Source organism: Limulus polyphemus, unplaced genomic scaffold, assembly GCF_000517525.1.
Source record: "Limulus polyphemus unplaced genomic scaffold, Limulus_polyphemus-2.1.2 Scaffold21, whole genome shotgun sequence".
Classification (NCBI taxonomy): domain Eukaryota; kingdom Metazoa; phylum Arthropoda; class Merostomata; order Xiphosura; family Limulidae; genus Limulus; species Limulus polyphemus.
Window position 1 is genome coordinate 1148773 of NW_013665631.1, and position 25264 is coordinate 1174036.

Genomic DNA, 25264 nt, shown 5'->3' on the forward strand with positions numbered 1-25264 from the left:
ACCGCTGTGCCACTGGGGGGGGCAGAAGGCTATGAGTTCTTTATTATGCTGAGAAAAAATTCAGGAAATTCTCGATCACTAATGTTTTCCTTTGAAACACGCAAAAATTTAGATTTTTTTTTTAAATTTTGGTGTATAAAATTAAATAAATAAAGCATTTTTGGTTGAATAAATATTTGTATGTGCAGAAGAACGACTTCAAGTTTATTTTCTATATAATTTTTCGATTCTATGGACAATAAAGGTATCATTTTAGTTCCTAAAGATAGAATTGTGTTCTGCATTTACAAATAAAACCTTCGAACTTCTGAATAAATCGGGAACCTTTAAAAATTAGCAGACAATGAGAAGCATCATATATTATACTGCTGACACATAACTTAGAACACTCTAGTGTAAAATCTTAATTAAAACTAAGGAACTTGGACATTTTTCCACAGCATACTGAAAAATATATTGTCGTCTCCTTATTCAAAGTAAAAAGATATCACTGTGGTCATTACAGACACCCTCATTCATTACAGATAAAAACAAAATTTGTTCTGACATTTTATTATACTTATATTGAAAAATAAATATCTGAATCAGGGAAATACACAGGTAAACGTTTAGGTGCTGTGCTCGCTGAAGGAAGACCATCCCAGACACCTGGCACCCAGCAAGGTAAAGGATTCCTGGATACTTTGGATCTAATCCTGAAAATTCTTGGGTATGTTTATGGAGAATGGAAATATAATAAACTACAAATTTTATATGTCATTTTTTACAAAATAAGAAATCCGTCTTCAACCTTTTCTTCACTTGAAATCGTTATTGCACACTATTGTTTTGTTAATTATGAGTCGAAATAACAGTTACAGTAAAAAAAATCAGAATAAATGTTTTGTTTTGCAGAATTGTTTCTTCTTGTATTATCATAGTAAAAAAAAAAAAAAGTTTATTGTATCTACTGCTAATATACTGAACCAAACAGATTTCCGTATTATATCGGCATTTTTTTAATGAATCATTGCAAGTAAACAAAGTGAAACTACTTATCAGTTTTAACAGTTAACCATTGGTGGCTGTCGGTTTCGCAGCACAGCACATCACTATTCTCTTCTTTACTTTCCTAACCCTGGGGAAATAGGCACACCCGTGATGCCTGTGGCGTAACCAGGCACGCGCTTCTCATACTCAACACGCCTAAGCGCGTGCCAGACAACGACACGTTGACTGGATTTGGAAATCAAAAGGCTGTGACTAGCTCCAGAGATCAACAAAGAGACAGGGTCGGCGCTCAAACACGGCTGAACTCAAAAGTGATTCACTTACCTCATACTTCTAGCGCCTCAAACGTTCCTTTCCATAGTTTCAAGTAGCTATTTATTATACAGTATAGTGTAGAAATAAGGATCGCTACAAGTTGACACCAAGTGATCGACACTTTGTGTGTCTTGGATCAGAAAAAGTTTCTGTTGGAGATAACTGGCTACCTGATAGCGTTCGACGCCTAAGGTAAACCATCAATTTGTTTGTAATAAAACATTACAACTCCTATCTGATTATTTGATATAGTCATTGTGATATAATGGAATGTTTACGGAAATAGTGATTTTAAATATACGGGCGGTTTTCACCTTTTCTTCCCTTCTGAACCTGTTGAAATGGTGCATAGCATGTTTAAGACTCAATTAATGTTCTATAACTCCTTGGCTGTTTTACAGTCTATGTTAAGTTTAGATTCTGTTGCTCTTACACTGATTTATACATAATTTATCAGGTTTGTTTATCTCGTTTTCATTCCTTCCTTTTTTTTTCTAAGTTCTTAAAGTATAACCTAATCATAAATAGGTTTTCATTTCTATTGTTAAATGGTAGTAAATTTAATGTCTGATAGCAGCATGCCCAGTATTGGATAATAACGTTCAATACTAATACATCTAAGGTTGGATAACAGAATATCTGGTATTCAATGGTATCGTTTTTTATATTGAAAGACAGCACACATCTGATAGCAGCATGCCCAGTATTGGATAATAACGTTCAATACTAATACATCTAAGGTTGGATAACAGAATATCTGGAATTAAATTGTATCGTTTTTTATATTGAAAGACAGCACACATCTGATAGCAGCATGCCCAGTATTGGATAATAACGTTCAATACTAATACATCTAAGGTTGGATAACAGAATATCTGGAATTAAATTGTATCGTTTTCTATATTGAAAGACAGCACACATCTGATGTAGCATGGTATAATATGATTGAAATTGATTGATAGCATATTTGAAGTAGTATATAATTCTGACTGTTGTCTGCTGGTATTATATCTAATGTCAGATGTATCAGATCTAATTTTAACTAGTAGCATATCTCATGGTCGATAGCAAATATCATATTTTAAACTGTTACGTAGACTTAATGTGGTTCTCAACCTTCTATGGACCCCCAGCCCAGCGCGATACCAATCTCTGTCTCTGTATGTAAAGAAATCAACTCAGTGTAGATCTAGTGAAACCATGTAAGACTAGACCATAGATTGTAAATCCTACATAAGAAATACTAGGTTGTTAAGCGCCTTTCCAAAGCTCCTTGTGAACCTCCAGCTGAAAACGTGTGCTACATGATATCATTGTTACCCAATGCTGTATGATAGAATATTGCAGGTTGAACGGTAGTACATTTAAAGTAAAATATTTAATTTGGGATGGTATTACTCTGGTTCCGAGGTATTCCGGCTTTTATAAGGCTAGATTAATATATAATTGAAAATCACGTTTTCCAAAACTAGCTTCATACGTCTTTAGGTGCATGTGAGAAACAAAATGACACAGAATTTACGAACGTTCTTATCTTTTTACTCTATCATAAGCAAGAGAGTTTTTAGTGGTGTCTTTTTTTTTCAAATAGATTAGCAAATTTGATTCCCTTCTACATGTATTAAAACATGATGTAATAGGAAACATATCTGCCAATATTAAATAACAAATTCCATACTAATACCACTTCAAAATGTGTGGGTTTGCACCTTATCATTCAGTCCTTATCAATCCAATGAGGCCGATGATAGAGATAGCATTGTATATCTTTAGGTGGGTAGACAGTTTCGCATTGAACGCCTTCATGAACGTATCTTTCTATGTTCTTTCTACGTTTTTTTTAAGCTCTTTAGCAGTTTCAGAGCTTGAGTCTTCTTCCTCCTTTAGTAGTACAAACTGTAATATATAACATGTTTGCTCGTATTGAATTACAAATGACAGGCTGAAAACATCAGTATTGAAAATACATCATTTTAGGTCGATCATAAGAAACGTCATTCGGTATGAATGACGGTATTATATCAATTTATTCTTTCTATGTAAGAAAGTTTCGTGTAAGATTAACTTATGTAGTAATATATCTTGAAACTATAGTTTTCAATTGTTCATGGTACGAAATTTGGGTTAACCAACACGATCAATTATGTTTCATATTACAGAGGTTCAATTTCACTTTCAAGATAGTTGTGGCTTTTCATATTTTAAGTGCTTAAACAAGACCTGGCATAGCCCGGTGGCAGTTAGGGGTTTTAGACTCGCAATCTACGGGTCGTAGGATTGAATTCCATCACTAAACATACCCTTTCAACCGTGGGGGGAGTTATAATGTGACTATTCAATTAGAGTAGTTGACGTTGTGTGATGTTGATTACCTGGCTTAGCTCTAATCTATCACTTCTATGAGGGATGGCTAGTGTAGATATTTCTTAAGTACCTCTTCGCAAAATCCAACAAAAACAAACAGTTTAATAATTATAACTCGTATTTTCTCTTCAGTGCGCAACATAATAGCAAAGAAATATTAATATTAAAGATTCGAATGAAAACATTTTATACATTGAAAAGCCGTATGCTACTTCCAAAGCGTGGTTGCTATTTGGTTAAACAGTAATAGAACAAATATTATTGTTCTCATAAATCATACGATGGTTAACGTAATATTTTGAACTTAAATAGTTTTCGAACAAAAGCCACTAACGTAGTTATATTGCTAGTTAAGAGAAATCGTGACGAGATTGATCCCAGCAAGTGATAATTCAGTTTTAGAGATGAACATTGATAAATTATCCAGCTATATACCTTTTCATACACTATATTTTGTTTTCATATAACCCTTCATCTCAGAGCAGAATAGGAATAAGGATATTAAAGGAATACTGCTCAAAACAATTAAAGAATAATTGTAATTTGTAATACTATGGGTAGTACAATGCTAAACAACTGTTATAAAATGATATCAATTACATCTTAGTTACGTTGTATGCAAATTATGTATCTGATGACCAATTATGTGATTTAAAATGCAAATGATTGGTCATTCAGTTTGCCCTCGTAAATAAACACTTCGTAATTGTGGTTTTCAAATCTCTACTTATCATGACACTTCACTCCAGTATGGAGTAGCAACAGTGTTGCATGCTTAAAATCAGAGCGTAGATAAAGCTTTGGATCATCGTCATACTCCTCCTACTTTCAAAAAATTTTGGTGTCTTGGTCGCTTAGTAGAATGTTGCGCATCTCTCAAGAGCATCCCATACATGCCTTATGAAACTGAAGTTCAAAGGGGTTATTTGATTGTAGCTTAATTGACGAGGAGTATGGTCAGCACGTGGTTCGTAGATGCTGATAGAGAATTATAGTGGCGAATGCGACCTTCAAAGATGTTCAGTTAAAGTATGATCCGGTGATTGTGTTAGCCAATTTTGGATAATACAGCTCTAATGACTCCTTGCAATATCGTTATGGAAAAACAATGGTAGAAGTGTAGCAATATGGATGGAAATAATTGGTAACAACGCTCAGGTACCTTTGAATATCATTCGCTCTTCTAAAGAAATCAAAGGATTCAAGCCCTGTCACAAAATGTTTCATACATCATTAGACTCAATCAAGAAAGTTACACTCTCGAAACAACAAACACAGGACCAAGTGCCTCATATTGTTTCTTCGGTATTTTGTATCTACTGTTCTCAGAGATAAAGGGTGAAACATGATTCAAAAGAATATACATAGGTTGAGTACATTATACGAAAATCATTTTAGAGTTTCACCACGTCTTAACAGTCCACGATGTCGTCACGTCTAGTCATGCTTTACATGACTACCGTGTACTGTAACAATAGCCCTGCAATGTAGTTTCAATTACAGATGGGTCTGTCGTAAGGCTGTCGTGTCCAAAGCACACCTTGCATGCGTTTCATGATCCATATATTGTACGAGGATGACTGTTTCCCAGTACTCATTTCAACAGTTCAATCTCATAGAAGTTCAGTGCCTTGATAGTCAAGCCTTTATATGGAACAAAAGGAATACCAGTTTCATTGTCCAGCTACTTGAGATATTCGAAGATTGAATGAGAGGTATCACAGAAAGTCTTATCTTGGAGGACCTTTATCCTGTTGACCTCGTCTACTGAAGGAGATTCTTTTATATTATGTTGACACTTTTGCCTAGGATACCCGCTATAAAACTTTGCTTAACATGGTTGGGGTACAACTTGTTGTAGGTCTATGTTTTGATGGTTCTCTAAATTGATCCACATTCCTTTACTTCCCAATGCCATTAAATACAAGGGATATCCCTGTCATGGAAGTTCTAAATCCCTTCCCTGAACACATGTTTATTATCCGAGTGTATGGATACTGTACGTCGGAAACATAACCTTCCCAAAGGTAATAAATATTAGGTAGCATAACAATGACTATGAAGCTCAAAACAACGTCAAAATGCACATATATGATATATGCCGTATCGCAGCGACTTTATATCGGCCGCGGTTTCACGAGATTTGTTGAATTGCATATTCAGAATCATTTTAATATAACCATACATTTTCAGTCACTCAATCTCGACAGTTTGTGCTTTAAGCACCAACGAGTTCTCACTTTCTTATTTGTGCCTCAGATCAGCTTCTATTTTTCAACTCATCATTGAGTCACGTATGCCATTTTCTGAAATGCTCTCTACATGGTATCTTTGTAGATTTTTGATCACCGCTGAACTTCAATTAAGATCCAGTATGATGTCGTTTGCACTTTACAAACATGTCCAATCATTGTTTTTGCATCAATCACTCACAGATTTTCCTAGTGGAAGACAAATTCATCTTTGATTTTTCACTGCAAACATGGGTATCTTTGAGAAGACAGTCCAAGAAATGGTCTTTCATAATTACGTTCTATTCAGTTGGGCAAGTTCTTCTCAGTTTTTTGAAAGTCAGAGTAAACTTTGCTCGTACCCATATTATTGTAAACTAACCATAATATCTTTCTTTGCATTTGTGCACTCATAGGGCTGAAGTAATCACGTTATATATCACGTGATCTTTTTTTTTTTTTGTACATGAACAGAAAATATATATTATACAAATGTATGTTTAATTTAAATTTAATGATGGATTAAAATTCTTTTTTCAAGTACCTCTTCCCTGTTAAATCACATGTTGTATTTATGACTGAAAATCAGAAGATTTTGCACCTACACAGGAATTTTGTCGCAATGTTCTTTTGTTTTGATTAATGTGTAATACATTATTATGGCAGAACCTAAATATTTTGAACACTAATTACTCTGTTTTTTTCCTTTGGCGTTATTGTAAAAAAGCATTGCATTGCAATACCTTGTAAGCGTTCTTGCATCAATAATTTTGATGTACATTTCTTGAGAATATGTTTTAAATTATGAATCGTTTATAGGATACACATGCATGTGGAGATGCTTCAGTTTCAGCAGAAACTACAAAAGACATTTTTAAACGGCCTATTGCTTTCTGTTTTGACTGAGCTTTCCTGTTTTCAGGCAACTGAAACAACCTTAAGTAGGAGCTTCAGTTTTTGCAAGGAAAATAGTTATCTTATATATTGTAGAAATCGACAGCATTGTTTTTGTTAATTGGCGCAAAGCTACACAAATGGGTTATTTTTGCTCTGCTTGCCGCAGGTATCCAACCATGTTTTTTGAGCGTATAAGCCCTCGATCATACCGCTGTGACACTAAAGGCAACCACTGTAGATTTTCGAGATGATTTTTTTAATTTTGTATATATTGTTTCAGTCCTCCAGAAAAGAAATTATGATAGCTGGTTTAGACTTTCATTGTGCTGTCTTCATTATAGAAGACACCTCATTCCACACTGGCTCAGCGGTACGTCTTAGGGTTTATAGGGTACAACACATATTAAGAACAACACAAATAGTCCATTCGTTATGTGTGCTTTATGCATATATTCTTTTGTGTACGAGCATTTATTTATTTTTTTTTGTTTGAATTTATGCATAAAGCTACACAATGGGCTATCTGTGCTCTGCCCACCACGGTTATCGAAACCCGGTTTCTAGCGTTGTAAGTCCGCAGACATACCGCTGTGCTACTGGGGGGGCAAGCATTTAAGAGATCTTCTAGAATTTATGGTTTTGACTTATAAACGTATAATAATGTAGTAATTCAGATACAGGTTGACCATTACTAGTCCGGCAATCAGTAATCCGGCACTAATTTCGGCTAGAACAATTTCAAATACAGTAAAGCAAGATACGCGCTATTAGGTAAATACTTTAGTCTCGCTTGAAAGAATTAATTTCTAGTGTACCTGTGCCTGTATTTCATTACATTTTTCACTTGAATTTATTTGATAATTATCTTTTCTTTATTAATCAACTTGTACTGTTTTATGGGATATTTTAATTTTAAGATGAGGTGGTTAGCTAGTGGGTTTGGTGTATTCTAACCTAATAGATGGCTAATCCGGCAAAATGGCTAATCCGGCACCCTCCAGGTCCCGATGATGCCGGATTAGTGATAGTCAACCTGTATGATATTTTTTACTTTGTTTGCTGTTAAGCATTTAAAGCTACAAAATGGGCTATCGGTGCTGTGTCTACAACGGGTATTGAAACCTGCTTTTTAGCGTTACAAGCCACCAGACTTACCGTAAGTCACTGGGGATGTAGGGGAGGCAATTATGACATATCCAATCACAGCATGAAGCTGGAATCAGTTACAGGTTTAAGATGAATAGACATAACATCATGCAGAAACAGCCGTTAGAAGGCTCGTAAGGAAATGTAGAACATCAATGACACTTTATCTGTTATTTAAACATAATATTTAACTTGTCTAAATGTTAAAATATTTGATCGTGTATATCTACAGGGTTAACGGCAATTTAGTTTTGGCATATTTTCTTAAAAGGTAACAAAAATAAACTCATGAACACTAGTTTTTGATCTATTTCATATTTAAAGTGTGGATCTCCTGGAAATTTCAGGCACACCCGGATTTCACACATAACCAAAATTGCATCTGACTTGCTGTAAACACAACAGAAAATATGAAACTTGTTGCTAAAAAATTTTTAATCTTTGAAAAATTTGAAATTCATTGTTCAGTGCTTTTTCAATTTTTAACGTTTTCATTTTTTTTAAAAAAAGTGTGCAAATTAAAACAACTGTACCACCTTTAATTTGTTAAGAATTTATAAATAACAAAATATTTGAAGAGCGACAAGAGAGCGTTACATACATACGTACTTATTGCGTGCGTTCCATTTAACGATCGCTCATTTACAAACAAGTTTTAACAGGTACACATTTAAAATTTCAGCCTTTTAGACGGTAATTACTGAAGCACGTGCTTTTCAAAGCAAGCATAATATCACCTGCTGAGCTACCATCTTTAGGGCGTTGAAAAGTGCATTTAAAGCACGGTGTATTTTATGTAGACACGGTTAGGGTGCAATTCAGAACAAACGTGTGTTAAGTAGAGTATATAGATAAAGATAAAACGAAATTTTTAAACGTACTACGGAATTTGAACAGAAAAATAAAGCTGTGTGTATATCAGTTCCACAACTTTTGAAGTTGTCCATAAATAACAGAATTGTACAAAGTGAGTGTATTTTGTGCGTTTTTTTCAATAAGAGAACACATATGAAATATTTATATTTGTATAGATAATGAAGGTAATGAACATTACCAGAATCACTGCAGAATTTTATCGAAAAGTAATATATACATATTAAAATTTACTTAGATTATTTAGATATCAAAACTTTCAGATCGGAGTCTGATGGTTACCATTTTTAAGACATGACGTCATAATATGTTTCTGTTGCAATTATTCTGTAGCGTGTAATACATCATGTACATTTACGTTCAGTGAGAATTAATATTATACATATGAGATATATTTGAGAAATAGGCTAATGATAATATTTCTATAAACATCATTTTACCGTTAAAGTGGGAGAAAAATATCTCATAAAATGTTCACGAATTGGATAATAAATCCAAAAGCAAGTACGTGTTCAGTGGATAACAATAAAGAACGATGACTTTTTGGGGGGGAGCGGTTACGGGGAGTATATTTAAAGCTGTTTACATAAATCTAAATAATATTTGATGTATTGTTGGATTGCAAATATACAAACTTTTCAGCATTAACGTATAAACGTAAGTGTTTGTTGTTAAACACAAAGCTACACAATGGATTATCTGCGGTCTGCCTACTGTGGGTATCGAAACCCAATTTTTAGCTTTATAAGACCTCAGATTTACCGTTCCAAAAATATGTGAAAAAACAACAACAATAGAAATAGAAAAGCTATTTGAAATTCTAGTTTATTCAATGAAAACTTAATGATAATCAGAAATTAGTTTAATAGCCCTGATTTACTTTTTATTGAATTCGAATACTAAAGTATAGAATTTTTTTATTTCGCATATTTCTCGCTTAATCCCATAATGTTTATTAAAGTAAAATTTATCTTGTGGTTTCTACCAGCAAAAACCACATTCAAAAACTCATTATTATAATTTATTATTGATTGATTATATTATACTTGTAAAGTAATAACCAAATGCATAATTTATTACATTAAACATATGATAACTTAATTCTTCTACAACCAAGTATTAATCGTTATATTAGTACCTCTATTAATCAGCAACAGCTGCTAATCCACGAAAAAATATGTTGCTAACTTCTAAATGTTTCATTTTCCATCAACAGAAAAAAGCAAATGTGCGTGAGCCTCCTAAAGTATTAGCATAAATATCTTTTTTATTTGCTATTTACCATATATTGATTATGGATAGTACGTTTTCAATTATGCAAATTAACTATGTTCATTAGAAGAATGGTCATATTTTATGAATTTAAGTTTTGATTAAAATTAATAATTTTCCTGATTTGATTAGTTTTAGTGAATAGGTGACTCTTTAAGCCTGTGGATAAATTTCTTAATTAGTTTCTTGTTGTATTAATTACAAGTTTATTTTAATTTTTATTATGGTAGGGTAGATATAAGTGAAAACCCTTAGAAAAAATATAAATACATCATTAATTGTTGACAACTTTTGTGTTTTTCTCTCTTCAAAGTCACAAGTAGCTGTAGCAAATTTTAACTCAAAAATAGGGTATAGAGTTCTACTCTATTAAATGTCAATTAAAATTTTGGTGTATAACATGACACAAGCAGCACAGACTTCCTTCCAAAAATCTTTCTCTTTATTCATAGTTTCTAGTCTGTTAATTGAACTGGGTTCTTATCATCTTCTCCAACAAATTTGTGGATAAAAAAGAAACTGCTAATATACAGTTTTTAAATCTTTTGTTGTTGTTGTTGTTTTTATCTTCTTCTTCTTATCTTTGTTTGTAAAATTTACTTAATTTCCCGTATACGTTTTTCTGTGGATACTTTTCCTTTAATTTTTCCCTTTTTTCCAGATTTGTAACAGAAAGATATTGTTGAAAAGTAAAAGTTTATTTGGTGACTTATCTTCCTGAGAATAGTTCCGAAAGAGTTGCTCTATGATGAGAATTTACTGTAACGTAGCTTCAGCACCGAAGGCGTTTTGCTACTTAAAAAAAATGCCTAAAGCTTTTTTGTTCCCTGTTTATAAACGTTTTTTCGAAATTAGATTTATCCAAGACTCTTAGATTTATTTTCATTCGATGACATTTTTTTTATCTTTTTAAGTAAAACGAGCTTTCATATTGATTTGAAAAAAAACAAAAAAAACAACGTGAGATTTAAGATATTCATTTCTATTGTAGCAAAAAAACAACAAAAAACACGTAAAAATCAGTATCGCACACACATATTTTTCAAAGTTGGTTCCAGGAAAACTTTGGTCCTATCAACAAGATGAATATAAATTGCAAGGATTTGAATATTCTAAAATAGAATCAGTGATGCTCGCAATTTTGTAATATTCATATTTTCACGTGGAAATGTTAACAGTTTTTTTTTAAATTATTTACCTGTTTAGTTTAATCATAAGCGGTATGAACTTATTGTTGCTGTTATATTAGAATCTTGAAGTAAAGTACGCAGGAATGCAGCATGTAGATCAGAAAACTACTGACTCATAGGGAACCGAGTATTTAGCTAATTAAACATGAAATACAAGGAAGTATTAGAATTCTTTGACTTAAGAGGAAGAGAACTGATAAGGAAAACTAAATGTATACATATGCCAAAGAAGTCATCTATATCCTAAATATAATCAGTGACATAAGCAGCACAGACTTCCTTACAAAAATCCTTCTTTGTACTACGCGAGTTTCATCCCCTTTCACACATGTACAACATAATGAACGTCTAAACGCTCTTGAACTTATTTAGCTAACTGAAACTTTGCAAGTCTAAAGTCTAGGACAATAGTTGGTTTAGCTAAACTGGTCATAGCTCTTAATAGTTTTACGTTGATCTTAAATTATTTATTCAGATTAACGGCATAGCGAAAGAAGTAAAAATGGCCGAAAACTTGCAAGTTATTTTATGAGAGACTTGAAATTTTACAACATATCATAAAAAACTATTTCACATAGATATCTGCATAAAAAATTGTCTTTTGTTTTTCTGTAAATACTAATATTTTCCATTTTTCTAATGAAATAATTGTTTAATGTAACATTGTGGTTGTGTAAGCGTAAAGCGGGGAATCGGACAACAGTTTTTAGCGGTTTAAGTTCATAAACTCACCGCTAACCCATACGGGACATATAACACTAACCAATCATTCTAAGAGCTGCTAACCAAATACGACAAAACTTAAATACGTGAAGAAAATACGTTCTGTTTGTTTATTTTAGAGCAAAACAACATTAGGCTATCTGATGTGTACAATCATAACTATAGTTATTGTTTCTTTGTTTTAGCCAAAAGTTATACAATGTTTGTGCTGTTGACGTTGCTGGGATCGAACTCAGTAATTTAGCGTCATAAACTCTCAATATTACCTCTGAGCCGTCGAGGGCGGGACAATCAATATAGGATGTAAATACAATACTCTCAGCGATCAGAATGAAATTTCTGACAGTATTTCAATCTAATGAGCAATCTTACTGAAAGATAAGTTACTGGGAAATTATGTGAAAACGCAAGATACAACACTAGCAGCACTATAAATACTAGTTATTGTATTCAGCTTCAAATATGTACTTTCTAACATATTATAGAAAACAAACTGTAATGCATGAACCTTTTAACAACCACAAGATTTATAGCAACGATGAACAAAAATGGAAAAATTTACAATTGTTGAACACTTCAATATATTTGACATTACATTAGGAAGTATAGAAACTGGTTTCAAAATTCGGTTAAGTTACATGACTGTGTACACTGTATGTTGCCTAATGATTCTAGCATTTCCGATATACGGGTTGTTTTCGAAGAGTCTCGAAAATTCAAAGCAACTTTTTTAACCTTACTTTAAAAAATAATAATAATTTGATGCTTTGCATTTCTGTATTTTAATAATCGATTCCAATTAGTTTCAAACTATTTATCTAAATTTACTTCGATTAATAATTAATCTATAATACTGCCACAATTATTTATTTGATATTGAGTCGCCTAGTAACCCTAGTTTATTTCTTCGTTTAAGTCCTCGTGGCCTTTGGCATAACCTGATAACAATCTTTGCACGTGACGAAATAGAATCACTGCAGATTTGATCAGAACACTAGAGATTGGAGTACATATTTCTAATTATAGGTGAAACTTACTGTGTTTACTGGGCTATTTCTAGGTTCTTTGTGTTTCCTACATCCTATATTCCTACTTTGCTTTCACGACTTCTTCCACAAATCAAATTAAACACTCTCCTTCATTGCCATGTCATTAACGACTTTTTCCCCATCACCTTGACTGACTCCTTCTCTTATAAGAATATCTGTAAATTGTGTGAAAAATTTTCGTTTTATCTTCTTATATGTTTTATTTTCTTTGTTTAATAACTTTTAATTCAATCATAATAATTACGCAATTTAAGATCACAACAATTTATAATGTTTTGTATTTCTTTTGCTCAAAGTTTTGATCTTATTAACACGTGGAATTTTTAGACTAAGATTTAGCCATTTCATAGGACTTGGCGTAGCTTAGTGTTTAATGTGCCTGGGCTGTGAATTCAATGGTTCATGGTTTGCATCCTGTTGATTCAAAAAAATTACTTCGTACTTTGGGGCCTTTGGGCGCGCAATAAAAATGACTGTTTAATACCATTATTTTACGAATTCAACAATTATTTTTAGATATAAAACAGACCAATTTCATATCATTCTTATCAAGAAAAAGTTTTTCACATACTGGAAAATTCCTATTATATAATAAGACTACACCTCAAGATTTTGAATTTATTAAAAAACTGCTAAAATCATAAGACAAATGTACGTCATTAACTTGATGATTACGAAACTGGCCTTTGAATATTTGGCTACAGCTTCATCAATGTTGGAACATCTGAAATATTCAATGGCAATTTGATATATTTAAATTTAACACAAAATGCATTTAATTTGATATAACTCTAAATGTGTTTAATTATAATTTTGATAATAGTTATTATTGCTCGCCTGACTACCATTCATCCTGTTAGTTTGTTTCAGAATTTTTGCGTAAAACTACACATCTGGTTATCTTTGCACAGCCGTTTCTAATTTTGAGCTGATATACTAAAGGGAAGGCAGCTAGTCAACATCACACACCACCAACGATTAGGCTACTCTTGTCTGACGGAATAGTAGGGTTTGACAGTCACCCTTATAGTACATTAAACAGCCCCAAAGTGCGGAAAGCGTTTTTGCGGCAACGTGTCACGAACTGTGAATATTCGGATTCATAGTCAGAGCACGCTAACCATTATCCCACTCATGGCCCTTATCCTGTAGAAAAAGATAAATAAACATCACATATATATATATATATACATATGAATTTGCTCCCGATTAATAATAGAACACTCTTTGAAAATCCTTTTGGGTATTTGTGGAATTTTTAGCCTGAAGCTTATGTGCATGCCAATTCATACTCTCTTACGGCAGAGGTCCTCAAACTTTTTGTATTTTGTGCAATTTCCTTCGGTCTCCCGGGTCCTCGCCCTCAGTTTCAGAAGGAGTCAGCAAGCAGAATTTGCCGCTACAAGGGGTTTGTCCAACTCTTTGAACGGAATTGGCTATTACTTTTATTAGCAGAATGTTACCCAACAGGTGGTTGTTTGTGCTACTAATTGTAGTATTCATACCTCATTGAAAAAAAAATAGAAAAAATTGACATTTCCATTGACGTACTATATCAAGAAATTGGGATTTTTTAAGCGATTTATATATTTAATAGTATTTTGTCAATAAACATAAGTTTCCAAAAGTCGAATGTGTTTAATGGTTTTTTTGGAAAAAGTCTGAACGTTTGCCAAAAAATTAATTTATCTGATGTATTCTGTCAACTGACTGGGAGTTTTCAAGGGGTGGATGTGTTTTCTGGCGTTCAGCCAACAAATTGGACGTTTTACAGATAATAGATATGTTTGCTGGAATTATATAAATATTTTTTTCTTCAAAAGATTGATATGTTTGATGATCGTTTTTGAACTGGCTGAATGTTTTTCCAGTTGTAAGTGTGTTTGATAGTTTCTTTACAACACATTGGAAAAGTTTTTGGTGCACTGCGATACAGACAACATTTTATATCAATAAACTGAAGATTTTCCGAACTATGTTTATTTTTGATGATAGTTTGTTAACTGGCTGGAAATTTCCAAATTTTGAACACATATAAAATATTCAAAACAGTTCAATATTGTCAGGCCGAGCTTGATGTGTGAATAACACGCCCAGGTAACAAAGGTTTGTGGTTATGGAAAACATAATCTGTACTTTAGGTTTGCGGATATCCTTATAAAAGTTACGGTTAAATACCACTGATTGGTCAGACAGCACTATCTCAAGAGGGAATAGTGGGATCTGTTGAGTAGTTACATTCCCTCTAGATTACCAGATCAAAATTAGAGATGCTATAAGTAAATAGAGCTTGGCGAAAATTCTGAAAAAACCGAACAAGCAATATAATGATTGAAATTCAGTTATACATAAGAGCAATCATTTTGTTATCATTTAATATTAGCGTATTTGAAGTACTCGAAATATTCATTTAAAAAAGTAATAAGAAAAACTAATAAATCCAGCATAATGTTAAACGACATAACTTTGTGATACAAATAAATACGAAACCACCAGATTGTCAGTATAGACACGTGACAAAATGTACAAATATTTATTGCAGTTATTTGGCCAAACGCCTAAAATTTATCACTCAGTAAATATTTTATCAACAACGTTATACTAATATCAGTGGAATTTTTTCAGGCAACAATGAAAGGAGTAAAGTTGTGAAATATAAGTTTGTTTGATTGTCAATATTTAACATCGTTCCTCGTAGTTACCACTACATGTTCGATTATTCCAGCAAATGAGGCAGAAATGTCGTTTTTATTATACTTGAGTTTATACTTATGGTATTTATATGATTTTTCTACACTTTCTTGGATCCTGTGCGATTAAACTTGATAAATCTATACCCATTTGGAATACATTTTCGTTTCAAAGTTTGAAATATAGATAATAAACAATCAAAAACACATCATTTACAGTTAAACCTTTTTGGTGGATAGAGATCTAGCTAGTTACAGGAATATTTTATTCTCTGAATCAGTTTTCATTGCACTACCTACATAATTCCAAACAATGTCGAAATGTAACTCTGATACACGATATTCCACTGTGATTTTATATCGACTGTGTTTGTCAAGTGATTTGTTCATCTCCATATTCAAATTCTTTTGGTTTTAACATACTCAGCGCTGCAGGTGAAAAAATCCGATGTTATAATGGATAATATACAACAGACGAAACTATCCAATCACATGCGTATTGTGCAAATTTGTGATTTCAATAAACATTAAATTTAAAGTTAGAAACGAAGAGCTCATCGAGTTTATCAACTAAATTTTATTAATAAAGTATCCAACGTTTGGAGAGATTACCAGCTCTCCACATTAGAAATAAACACAGAGCTACACAACTTTAATAACCTAGGCTCAGAAATCATGTAATAACATCGTTGTGGTCAGTCACGACCCAATAAATAGCTTTAGTGCAAAAAAAAGAACAAAACATCTGGCTTACTAAATATTTACTAAATAAATATATTATTATATATTGCCAAAATCTATTCGAGATTATTTTACACATTGTGATGACTCATGGGTTGAGAAACGCTGCACTAGGTCATATCACATATTACAGTAAATAACGTAAACAAATTAATAATTGTTAGGTAGGGAACAATAAACAGGGTGTAAACTGATTCTCCCATTTATGTTAAAAATTATTATTTTTTAATTAAGAAAGAAAGCCTAAGGATTAAAGCCTTTTTTGAACAATAATTTTCTCAAATAAAACAGACGTAGAAACCAATCAATTTCATTATCAACATGTTCCGCTTGGACTAAATAAGAAGTATGAGCTAACTTTGAAGATCTTATATGTTTACTTGTCTGGTTTCTAGGTTCTGTAAATCAGATAAATATAAAGATCGTTACAATTTTCACGTGTGTGTCTAGGTTAGGATTTGCACAGATTTCTCCATCATTCTTTAGTTTGTTTCTTTCTACCACTCAAAGCTGAGTTTCCATAGACTTAACAGTAGTTTGGCGTAAAGTACCTGAAGTTATGCAAGACAGCGAAATATTTTTTTTCTGTGACTTTTCAGATGAGAAATTAACACTGATATCTTCACTACTTAAATATGTTTACAATCGCCACCATTAATGACTTGAAAGTAAGCCTAATATAGCAGTCAGTTGGAAACCATGGGCTACTAGTTTAAGTCAATATGAGAATACATGTAATGTACCATCACTATGTGATACTTGCTTGTGCCAGCACTTACGTGTGCCCAAAGCCTGTTATTCATTATTCCACAAAAGTATCAAGCATTATGCTAGAGCTAATAACTGATTACTCCAACATATGTCTTGCTTATCGTCTCTCTTAATAGTATCTCAACTCTGAAAGTATTTATCTGTGTTTCTCACATATCAATATCACCATTCAGCCGTAGTTATATTTGTATATGATATACTGTTATCACTGTAGTCAGCATGTGATATCTTTGGGTGACCACTTTAAAATGCGTCATCTTTGACATGGTTTTGTTGGTCATACCTTCAATGAATTTGCTTACAAATATATTTACTCTTTTCTATGGTCATACCTGGATATGCATTCAACCGTAGAAACTACAATTCCCCTGCATAAGAAACTAGGTGCTGATTAGTTGAAAATTCTAGAGCTTTAAGTTTAATAAATTAGAATGCCCTGTTGTAAATCCAATAAATCTTTCTTTTGGTTTTATTTTAGTGAGTAATTGTTTTTAAAGAGCTAACATGCTTCTATTTCAGGGGATAATGTACAGTTTTTTAGGCCTCTATTTTATTTGTCAACGGCTCTTCCTGGTCAATACTATCTAGCTAGCAACTGACTTCCGCTTCTTCCAGATTGGCGACACAATTTTAAGACCAACATCTTTGACAATTAACTTCTTTCACCATATTTGGACTGAACGTAATATATCTGCTTCATTTGTTCTAGGCAGCTTCATGGCTTGTTTTCATATAGGCCTGAAAGTCATTTATTATCAATGTGTTGTTTAGCTCATTACTTTTTGAGTTGGCCTTGAAACTAATGATTTTGTCAAGCGTCATTTGGTCGATTCGGTTACTTTTGTTAGTTCATGCCGTCTTCGACTTCACTCTTTCAACTCCAGAGTGACTATCTCTGATCTCTGCAACAGTGTATTGACAATCTCTTGCATTTTTTGGTGCTGAACTGAAGAATAATCAGCATCAACCAGCAGATTCCCATCTCTTTAATTTTCTTCTTAGTCCTCAGTGTTAGAGTACTTAATTATTTCTCCTGTAAATCCTGCTGGAGTAATGATATGGCATTAGAGATTCAACTATTATCAAGACAAAACAAATAATCTGATGGTGAGTTTTTAACTGAGACTTGGAAACGAATACGCAGTTTCATAAATTATCATCTGTCATGTCTTTATTTACAATGAACATAAAAGCTTCATTCCTTTATGACCAACAAGAATATTGACTCTGTTGGGTTATGTAGAGTTATAACACAAATAAGACATGACTCTAATGACAACTCGTTATAAACATAGTAATCTCACTGAAATATATTTACTTACAATATTAAACACAAGACCCTCTACAAGATTCGAAGAACCTGGTCTCACTTCAACTTTTAACCACATTTATGCTAAACGTACAGACCTTAGTATGTATGTATTTTTGTGTGCAATATATTTTAACCAAAACACATAGAAACCCATTGATATAATGTAATGAGGACAAACTACTATTTATAATGATGTTGTAAACAAGATGTAAAATTTCGAAAATTTGAAATGCTACATCTGTATTCTAAGCAAAATAGCCCCCACTGGCACAGCGGTATGTCTGGGGACTTGCAACGCTAGAAACCGAGTATCGATACCCGTGGTGGACAAAGCACAGATAGCCCATTGTGCTTAAGTTCAAACAAACTAAGCAAAATAATTAACGAATCAAACATAGCAGAAATAACATGTTTGTATTATCTGAGATCAGAACCAACAATAAACAACAAAAGTTACATGTAACACTTTGCCACCAAAATAATAAACCAACAAAGATCTTTCTCCGATAGCAAAGCTAATCATCATATAAACATACGTACAGCGTACTAGTGTTGCAGCTACTGAGACTATCTAACGCTTAGATATACATAGCAACTTGATCAACCACTGAGGTGTGGTTTGTTTTGAATTTCGCGCAAAGCTACACGAAAGCTATGTGCTCTAGACGTTCCTAATTTAGAACTGATAGACTAGAGAGAAGGCAGCTAGTCAACACTCCCTACCACCAACCATTGACCTACTCTTTTACCAACGAACAGTGGGATTGACCGTCATATTATAACATCCCCACGGCTGAAAGGGCGAGCATGTTCGGTGAAAGGGATTCGAACCCGCGACCCTCAAATTGCGAGTCGAGCGCCTTAACCACTAGGTCAACCACTGAGGAAACACGTAACATCCTTCTTGAGATTTGAATTATTAGCCGTCATCACTATGCTTTGATAGAATAAATTTTTTCAAACTAAACAAAATTAAGTCTAATGTTTTGATTTTAAAGCCACATTTAAGTAAATCAATAATATTTGATTTAAGATATGCCACCGCGATATGATGTTGAATCCTCAGCCTCATTCATATTGCACATAATTATATATTTTGTGCAAGATTTCAGGATTTATGTGTAACCAGTGTGATAGGTATCACATGCTCCAAGTGTACAAGCTCATTCATTTTCAAATGATTAAAGACAGATATTCTGTTCCTACTTGCAATTTACTCATGATTATCTTTCTATGATATTTTCTGTTATGTTCGTATTAAAGTCGTCAACTATGTGTTTTTTTACTTATGGTATTCACTCTTACAAGTAGATGTGTAGAAGGCTAATATTAATACATTCCTAGCCTTTTTTCATATTTCTTATTTCAACTACTTTATTAAGGTGCCTTATATTAAACGAATGTAAATGTACACAAACTCGAGATTTATTGCAAATCAAACTAAGGTTTTATCACGTAAATGAGCCATGTTTTGTTGTTTGGGTATACAGTAATTAGTACTGAACGATGTAAGTTTGATTATTAATCCTTATAGTTTTAAACTATCTCGTATAATCTCTACCATTACTACAGCAACATGGTTAAAAATGTTTCACTAAAAATAAAGCATCACTGGCTTTCAAACTGATAATCTTATCAAATTTTAATAACTGTTAGTTTTATAGTTAAAGTGAATATTACAAAGTTTGTAGCAAGAGAAGATCGTTCTTTGAGAGTAGTTTTTTGACCTTTCATCCGAAGCATCAGGTGGGAGTAGAAGCGCACTAATTTTCTGTCGATACCCTAGGAGAAGCTCGAAGACAGCAGAACGTAACGACCATGATAATGAATTTAGACGAGCGTCATGCACTTGTAATTTGCTATCCGAAAACACTCATGAATTCCCAATTTGCCGTGTGCTTTGTTATTTCCTACTTAGTTGAGTCTCACATCCAAGGTTATAACAGTATGCACTGCTCGAGAGTGGTGTTTTGCTTGGTGTTCTAGGGCTTCATAGAAGTGAATTGCTCTGAAACGTGACCTTTACTGCATTACGAAAACATCGTATTTCAGCAAGTAATTGTGTGCTGTATACAAAATACAATTGAATTTTGATGATATATAAATGAACATGCATTGTTTGTAATACGTTCTTTATAATATTTACATTAAAACATGAATATATCCAGAACCATAGGAATAATTGTTGTCAGTTAATATAATAGTTTAAAGATAACTAGACTGCATGGAGCTTGTCTTGAAAATTGGTTTCAAAAATACCGACAATTTTCGACAATGGATTTGAGCGAAAACCGTTAAATTAAAATATTTCTTTAATGTGATTAATTTTCAGAAAACTCTGGTTGAATGTGTTTGATAATTACTCACTTGAGGAACTATGTAATTTTCTGAATTTCCTTGGCATCTAAGGAAATGAAACCGAAATTTTTATGCAAACGTATCGTAATCGTATCGTATTGAAAAAATACTGTTAAATGAACATATACAATGTGACTACATTTTCGTTGTTCATAGTTATTAAACATTTCCTAAGAGTAAGAACATTAATCGTATCGTATTGAAAAAATACTGTTAAATGAACATATACAATGTGACTACATTTTCGTTGTTCATAGTTATTAAACATTTCCTAAGAGTAAGAACATAACTACAAAGTTGAATTATGCATTACTGTGCGTTTGGAAGGTTTTACTTTTCTTCATTCTCTTTAAATTAAAGGATGTTTAAAATAAAAATGATTTACTTTAGAAAAGATTAAAAATTTTGTCAACGTTCACATTTTTCATTTTCACTTCTTTGAGAGTTAACTATAAACTTTTTCAGTAACATGTGCAATCCCAACGGTTGGATAGCATAATCCTAGGGACATAATGGTGCCGTCTCCAATCATGCTAGTGCTCCGCTAAGTATGCAGCGGTGAACTATATAAACGAGCCACAAGGCTTTGCATACTTTTTTTTTTTTTCTAAAATACTTTCTGGGTATCAATGACAGAGCAATGAGAGATTAAAAGACTCATTAACAAAGATTAAATTAACGGTGATAGCGTTTTTTCAGTGTATTTGTCCGAAATTAAAATTCTAATTTTATACAAGTATAATGCCAAATCACGATACCTAAGAAATCATTCTACCACGAACAAACAACGCGACAATAATCTCTGAAGCCTAAAACTTCCGTATCTATTTTTTATGTTTTATAGAAATCTTACACCCATCTTTAGTCTTTTTTATAACGAAACAATGTTGAAGACTATCCAAGTAATTTCATTAGCTAACTCACAGAAGCTTTATATTATAGGCCTACTTCGCTGCACTGCACCAGATGTCTTTATATAACTATGATTACGTGACAAATATTTCGTCACTTCATACATTTCTTGCATGTTCATTGCAATGCTAGTGATTGTTTTGTAACAGCTGTGCATACCAACTAGTGACAAAAATGCATATATTTTAAAAACAACAAGGAAATACCGAAAACAGTAAACATCCATTAATTAATGGCATTAATTACAGCATAGAAACATCTATTAAACCAAAACTTCAAACGAAAACAATGGGCAGTAGCTTAATAATATAGGCATTGATATGAACAGATAATAAAAAAGATATGGTGGGTTGGAGAACATAGAAGCATGTACAGTCAGAAAGAATGAAAAGCATACAATATCTCTTAGATTAAAACTTTTCTCAAAACAGGTTGAAAGTTAATAGCATTGAGCAAAATAGTATTTGTTAATCTTCTTTATGTTTATTGAAATTTAATTTCCTAGTAAACTTTCTTATAAATAGAACTACAAGGCAGGGCTATTAAAATGACAAATAATTAGCATACTTAATGCAATTCACTTTTCCCTCCCAAAACTGTAGGTTTATCAGTAAAAAGGACCAGTATAATATACACCTTTATAAAATCTGTTAATATGGATACATAATCTTGATAACGGTAAACTAAATCTCTTAACATAAATTTCTCTCTTATTATTATTTTGAGTGTTATTCACACATTACAAGACGATGTTATTAAACTGAGTGTTAATCACACATTACAAAACGATGTTATTAAACTGAGTGCTCATCACACAATACAAAATGATGTTATTAAACTGAGTGTTAATTACACAATACAAAATGGTGTTACTAAACTGTGTGTCAATAAAATATTACAAAACGATGCTATTAAACGAGTGTTAAACACACATTACCAAACGATGTTGTTAAACTGAGTGTTAGACATACATTACAAAACGAAGTACTTAAACTGAGTGTTAATCACACATTACAAAACGATGTTATTAAACCAGTGTTAGTTACACATTACAAAACGATCTAATTAAACCAGTGTTAGTTACACATTACAAAACGATGTTATTAAACCAGTGTTAGTTACACATTACAAAACGATGTTATTAAACTGAGTGTTAATCACACATTACAAAACGATGTCATTAAACTGAGTGCTAATCACACATCACACAAAGATGTTATTAAACTGTGTGCCAATAAAACATTACAAAACGATGCTATTAAACGAGTGTTAAACACACATTACCAAACGATGTTATTAAACTGTGTGTCAATAAAACATTACAAAACGAAGTACTTAAACTGAGTGTTAATCACACATTACAAAACGATGTTATTAAACCAGTGTTAGTTACACATTACAAAACGATGTTATTAAACCAGTGTTAGTTACATATTACAAAACGATGTTATTAAACTGAGTGTTAATCACACATTATAAAACGATGTTATTAAACTGGTTGTAAGTAATATATTACAAAACGATGTTATTAAACGCGTGTTAATCACACATAATAAAATTATGTTATTAAACTGAGTGTTAATCACACATTACCAAACGACATTATTAAACTGAGTGTTAATCACACATTACAAAACGATGTTATTAAACCCACTCAGTTTAATAACATCGTTTTATAATGTGTGACTAACACTCAGTTTAATAATGTCGTTTGGTAATGTGTGATTAACACTCAGTTTAATAACATAATTTTATAATGTGTGATTAACACTCAGTTTAATAACATCATTTTGTATTGTTTAATTAGCACTCAGTTCAATTACTTCGTCTTATAATTTACAACAAACACTCAGTTTAATAACATCCTTTTATATTGTGTGATTAGCGCGCAGTTTAATAACATCGTTTTGTAATGTGTGACTAACACTATCATTTTGTATTGTGTAACTAACACTCAGTTTAATAACATCATTTTGTATTGTGTAACTAACACTCAGTTTAATAACAACTAACACTGGTTTAATAACATTGTTTTGTAATGTGTAACTAAACTGGTTTAATAACATCGTTTTGTAATGTGTAACTAAACTGGTTTAATAACATCGTTTTATTATGTGTGATTAACACGCGTTTAATAACATAGTTTTGTAATATGTTATTAACAACCAGTTTAATAACATTATTTTGTATTGTGTGACTAACACTCAGTTTAATAATGTCGTTTGGTAATGTGTGATTAACACTCAGTTTAATAACATCATTTTATTATGTGTGATTAACACTCAGTTTAATAACATCATTTTGTATTGTGTAATTAGCACTCAGTTCAATAACTTCGTCTTATAATGTATAACAAACGTTTTGTAATGTGTATGTTATTAAACCAGTGTTAGTTACACATTACAAAACGATGTTATTAAACCAGTGTTAATTACACATTACAAAACGATGTTATTAAACCAGTGTTAGTTACACATTACAAAACGATGTTATTAAACGAGTGTTAATCACACATTACAAAACGACGTTATTATACTGACTGTTAGTCACACACTACCAAACGACATTATTAAACTGAGTGTTAGTCACACATTACCAAACAACATTATTAAACTGAGTGTTAGTCACACATTGCAAAACAATTTTATTAAACTGAGTGTTAATCACACAATACAAAATAATGTTATTAAACTGAGTGCTAATCACACAATACAAAATAATGTTATTAAACTGAGTGTTAATTACACAATACAAAATGATGTTATTAAACTGAGTGTTAGTTACACATTACAAATCGATGTTATTAAACTGTGTGTCAATAAAACATTACAAAACGAAGTGCTTAAACTGAGTGTTAATCACACATTACAAAACGATGTTATTAAACCAGTGTTAGTTACACATTACAAAACGATGTTATTAAACTGAGTGTTAATCACACATTACAAAACGATGTTATTAAACTGTGTGTCAATAAAACATTACAAAACGAAGTACTTAAACTGAGTGTTAATCACACATTACAAAACGATGTTATTAAACCAGTGTTAGTTACACATTAAAAAACGATGTTATTAAACCAGTGTTAGTTACATATTACAAAACGATGTTATTAAACGCGTGTTAATCACACATAATAAAATGATGTTATTAAACTGAGTGTTAATCACACATTACCAAACGACATTATTAAACTGAGTGTTAGTCACACATTACAAAACGATGTTATTAAACTGCGCGCTAATCACACAATATAAAACGATGTTATTAAACCAGTGTTAGTTACATATTACAAAACGATGTTATTAAACGCGTGTAAATCACACATAATAAAATGATGTTATTAAACTGAGTGTTATTTACACAATACAAAATGATGTTATTAAACTGAGTGTTATTTACACAATACAAAATGATGTTATTAAACTGA

The 25264-nt window shown here is 32.2% G+C and overlaps 1 protein-coding gene across 7 annotated transcripts in view; it reads left to right on the forward strand.

The window, feature by feature from the left end:
• Nucleotides 1-1161: 1161 nt before the first annotated feature.
• The window catches only part of LOC106458298 (CUGBP Elav-like family member 2), a 199517-nt gene continuing 175414 nt past the window's right edge, over nt 1162-25264 (forward strand). For 5 of the 7 annotated variants that reach the window (XM_013917802.2, XM_022384587.1, XM_022384598.1 and 2 more), the window contains exon 1: nt 1163-1497. The gene's annotated coding sequence lies outside the window, so the exon portion shown is untranslated. Of the gene's footprint in view, nt 1498-25264 lie in introns of all 7 variants that reach the window. The other 2 variants (XM_022384614.1, XM_022384581.1) reach the window with 2 other exon arrangements.